Here is a 5,567-nt window from a genome sequence, read left to right as displayed (position 1 = left end):
AGGACTGACTGACTGACTCCGTTCCTTTCTTCCTTCCCCAAATAGGCAGAACACTTACTAGGTACTTGGAGTTTTGCCAGGTCTTAGTGATGGGTTGGTTAACGGGGCACTGACCATGACCTTGAGCAGCTAATAGTCTAATGGGAAAGACAGACCAGTAAGCACCAAAAGGAAGGACTTTGGAAGGAGAAATGTACACTTTGTATTTCACTTTGTACACTTTGTATTTCACTGTATGTAAATTATACCTCGATTTTTAAAAATGGGAAGAAAAAAAGAATCGCTTGAAGGCAGTACTGGAAATTCAGGCAGGGTCTTCTTTTCAGAGCGCTAAAACAGAGACAATCTGTGGGAGATACAAAGCAAATGTAATCAGATTTCATGAAAGAGCTAAAGCACCTATAGCCCCACAAAGGCAGAGAGTATCTCCAAAAAAGTGAACTTTCTAATTAGAACTCCAGAATAACCTCAAGTTCAGAGACAGCAGAAAGAGGGAGAAGGTACTGGTATGATAGTGAACTGGTAATTCATTCATGAGGGGCAAACATCTGCACACATGTCCTGCTTTAGAAGTGGCTAGCTATGAATTTCCCTCCCCCCCCCATCTGAAAATTTTAAGTAAGGTTTGCTGCTTATCAATTAAGATGAGAATAATGATACAAGAAGCTCCCAGAGAAGGCATTGAAGTGGAGAAGGTTGCCACTACCCAGTTCCCCCCTTCCAGCCCCAAAGAGATTGGAGCTAGGACCAGTGTCACCAAATTTACTCCGAAGAAAATAGGGATTTTCATCTGGGCTGAGGAAATACATCCACACGACTAATTCTAAACATATAGGACTTTCATGTAAAAAATAAGAACAGGCAGTCAACAATCATGAAACAGCCAAGGAAAACCAGCAGAAGACTCATCAAATTCTATACATGAATGATCAACTTCCTGATGAGCAGGAGAGGAAAGAACTTTGAAATGCAATAGTTTGGTCTACTCAGAGGAATTCAAGAATTTATCACATCTAACGAAATAAAAAGCATTCTATAAAAGAAACAGAATTCTTGGAAATTAAAAGCATGATTTCCCAAATTAAAAAAGAAAATCAACAGATGGAAGAGCAGAGTAGGTACAGGTGAAGATCACATTAGTGAACAGGAAGATCGAGTGAGGGTAGTCTCCCACATTCAGTGAATAAAGGCAAAGAAGGGAATAAGATAAATATTGAATCAGGTAGACTAGAGGCAAATTTTTTTGGAACTGCCACTCGTAAGTTCCAGAAGTAATAAATAGAAAGAATTGAGAGAATGAAATTATCAAAGAGCCAAAAGGGGGAAAAGTCTCTGCTGAAGAAAAGCTCAAATCTACAAACTCAAAGGGACCAATGAGTGCTGGGCAAGAATAATGAAAAACTATATTCGCATGAAATTTCTGAATTCCAAGGATAAAGAGAAAATCCCCAAAGCTTGGTGTGGGTTAGCATGGGACACACATCACTGGAAAGGAATTTATAACCAAATGAGCCTGTGATCCATATCTGTAACACAAAATCCAGAAAGAAAATTATTTTGGACCCAGAAATCTAGACTCCATTAACCTACCCTTTAATTGTTTTAAATTCAGAATCCTATACTCAATTAATCTACAAGTAAATTATGAAAGCAAATTCAAGATATATTTGGACATGCAAAATTTGAAAGTTTACCATCTGGACATACTTTCTGAAAGAGATACTCAAAGATGTACCAGAAAAAGATGAAGAAAGAGGTAGAGGGGAAAGAGGAGAACACACACACACACACACACACACACACACAACACCAGCAGCAAGCAAAGAAACCAATACAACCTATAGCTAAGTTCCATTGTAAAATAACTGAATAAAGTATATTTTGAAGATTGCACTATTTGCCAAGGTCAATAATAGGGGTCTTCACTGTCAGCTAGTATCTACCAAGGAAAGTCTAGGTGAATCAGCCTTCACAGCTGTCATGGGGCTCATCAGCAATTGTGCTGGTCATTGCTGGGTGTGCCCCATTTCTCCTCAGGCCTGTGGGTAGCTGCAAGGGTCCTTGAGTTGTTTGTGGGCCCGGAAATGGGCTGTCAGCAAGGTTTCCTTTTAGAGTTTGTGGAACAAACAGACCAACAGCTGAGGTTTCTTCAAGTGAGTCAAGTGACTCTGTGTGTGTGTGTGTGTGTGTGTGTGTGTGTGTGTGTGTGACAAATTGGGTGACAGAGCCCTAGTCTCACTTGGTGTTCTCACCTCCTGAGGTAAGGGGGAGGACCGGTGAGTACTATGCCAGCTGCTCCCTGAACCTGAGTCTGTGGGAGTGTCTGAAATTTGCTCCCAACTCCAAATCTTCGGTTCTTCCAGCTTCTGCTGGTGGGAGCTGAGGGAGTCTGTGAGGAGGGATGGAATTACTGAGGAAGTGGGGAGGGCCAGGGGTCTTCCCTGCTCTACTGAGCTGCCACTTCCCATCCACATTTGTTTTGCTTTGCTGAGAACACTGGTTTTGGGTGGGCGAAATGTTGATAGAACCGCTTTTAACACAGCGACGTGCAGGGGCCAAGAATGTATTTGCTACCCAAGTTCTGCAAACGAACTCCAGGCAGGGTGTTTGGTTTGTGTCTTCGGGAGAGGCATGTTAGAAAAGTCTGAGCAATCCTACCATTTCTCACATGTCTGGGAGTCATTGAGCATCTAAGAGTGAGAAGCGTGCCTTCACTTGACTTAGAGACAGTCTTCAGTGGGCACTTCTCTGTGGAGATGGGTCCCCAGGTCAGTGTGGATAAAGCTGCTTGAGAGGAAGTCTCCATTGTGGAAGGGCCAGCGTGGTCCTTTCATGTCAACCAGGGAACAGGTGTGTGTGAGCATGGAGTGGGATATTACACAGAGAGATTCACTTTTATCTATCAAACACACCGTCTTTCAACCAACATAATTCAAAGGCTTCAAACATTTTTTTTCCCAACGTTAAGACAGTTTTTATTATTTTTTCAAGGGTTTCAAACATTTAAATCATTCCTCTTAATGCAAACTTCAAGCCAAGCGTCCAATACCAGAGCATATCAAACTCATTACAATGAGATATGCAAGCCATTCAGAAATACCCACATATGAGCAATTTATTTACAATTTGTAAGCCTGCTAGGTAGTATTCCCAAGCCATCCTCTGGGAAAAGCTGTACATCATTTCTGGTCAGGAGTGCCATGACCTGCTAGGGATTTTTTTTCAGGAAAGTTCCAGGATATTTGGTATCCAGATCTCTTGTTCCTTTTTAACTTCTGGCCTTATACCCACATGGAAACCCACTGGGCAAACCCCACACTTTACACTGTAAGCAGACCCAGAAGGGCAGCCTGGGGGAAAGCCTGGAGATACTGGACTAGTGCTTACCCTCCTTTTGCCTGTCCTCTCCCTCCCCACCCCTGGCTGTCTCTCAGCCCACAGGGGCTCTCTTAGAATCTCACCACTTAGTCTCAGGGGTTGGGGGATGGGGCTTTCCAAGGGAACTTTCCTTGTAATTCTGATTGGCCAGGATCCAAAGTTGAGTTGGAAAGTCCTATATATTAGTGCCAGTGTGGTAAAATAAAAAGAAAAATTAGCACCCAACTTTTTTTTTTTTTACCATTTAACCATTTTTAAGTGTACAGTTTAGTGGCATTAAGTAAAATCACATTATTTTGCAGCATCAACACTATCCATCCACAGAAATCTTTTCATCTGGCAAAACTGAAACTCTCTACCCATTCCCCTCTCTCCCCAGCCCCTGGCAACCACCCTTCTACTTTCTGTCTATGAATTTGACTACTCTGAATACCTCAAATGAGTATAATCATTCATATATATATATATATATATATTCAGTCAGGAATGATAACGTTAGCTAATAGATAAAAACTGATTAACTGGTTAATATCATATAGGACAAAATCTAATTATTAGGTTTACCTTATTTTCACCTGGCAGAAATAATTTATATCTCTATTTGCATTACTATGGACAAGAATCTTTTGCATTATCATCAACTTTCTGCACGTTTTACCTTACAGAGTTATAAAGCAGCCTCACCCATAGAAAGTCTATCAAAGGCACACAACCCTATAGAATCAGATAATCTCCGGAAAGGCTACTAGACAACACCCAGCACGCCCCTGGAAAGACATGCAAACCATCTCTTTTGCCCATGGCCATTTCAAAGTTTTGGACAATTTTTCCTAACATCACCACCAATGAACACACTCACTCACAAATACATTTAAATTTATTTATTCTGCAGGAGGGCATGGCAGAAAAGAAGAGATATAGGCTGGTTTACAAATTTATTAAATATGAGTGTATTCTTTTGTCGTTGTTGAAAAAAATTACATGATTTCTAAGTTCACGGAGAACTGAGTTAAACAAAAAAATTGTCTAACAGGAGACAGGCTACCATACCCGCACTGTCTGTCTCTTACTCCTCCAAGCAGGCCCTTATCTTCGAGGAACAAAAAAAAATAATTAATAAGAAAGCCTGCTACAAGGGAGGCCAGGAAGTTTATTTTTAACTACTTCTTTTTAAGGCTGCACAACAAGTTTAGCCCTTATATGGGTGTGTTCACGGGTGGTTAGTTTGAGATCAGGCTCTTATTAAATAGAGAAAGCAAGTGAGGATCTGGGTGAAGTAGTGGGGGCCCTTGCTCTTGGAGACACCCGCAGACATCACAAGTTCAAAGCCTTCAAACTGGAACTTATTTCTTCTCCCGCTGCGGCCTCTGCCCGCCCCAACTCATAACAACGCCTTTCGGATCTGTCTCAGTGACGCCCACCACCATCAACCCAGTTGCCCAAAGCAGAAATCTAGGTGACATCGGTTATGCCTCTTTCCTTCTCCTCCATTTTACTGCTCATAAAATCCAGTGCATTCCTCTCGCTCCCGCTCTCAATCGCCACTCCTTTCCATCCTCGTGGCCAGTGCCTGCTCCTGGGGCAAGTCCTCTCCTGCCTGGATTCCTGCGGCCGCGCCAGGCTGCTCTCCCTGCCTCCCCAGCCCAACCCCAGCCCTCGAGAGCGGACTCGGGGAGGCTTTCCTGATGCAGTCCCTCAGCTTAAAGTCGAGTTACAGCTTCTCCGCAATCCCCTGTACTTGGTCTATGAGGTCTTATTTATTTGCATCTTGATGCCTCTCTCCAAGCATCTAGAATACTGTCCCCTGTCCCCATCTCTGCATATGCCTTTCTCACCTGCTTAGTTTCCGCTCCCACCTGTCTCTCATCCTCGGGGGGTTTAGCTACTTCCCGGAGCAGCAGGACCCCCTGCCGGCCCCTCGCCCACCACAACTCTGTCGCCCAAAGTTTAAGGTCTTGGCACCCGGTCGCCCGGGCCAGCGGCTTCTCGCCTTTTGTTGTGCTTTTGCACCACAAACTCTTGCCCTTGAGCTCCAGCCACTCGCCCCGGCCTCCCACTTCCCACAAGATCCCTGCTCCTTCTCCCCTCCAACTCCCTCTGCCCTCCCGGGGTGCCTCCCGGGGCCCCGACCGGCTGGGATGTCAGGGCGCGATGGCCGTTCCCTCTGGCGCCGTCGGGGCCCTCTGCTC

Source organism: Myotis davidii, unplaced genomic scaffold, assembly GCF_000327345.1.
Source record: "Myotis davidii unplaced genomic scaffold, ASM32734v1 scaffold64, whole genome shotgun sequence".
NCBI lineage: Eukaryota > Metazoa > Chordata > Mammalia > Chiroptera > Vespertilionidae > Myotis > Myotis davidii.
The sequence above is the reverse complement of the archived record's forward strand: the minus strand, read 5'-3'. Positions refer to the sequence as shown.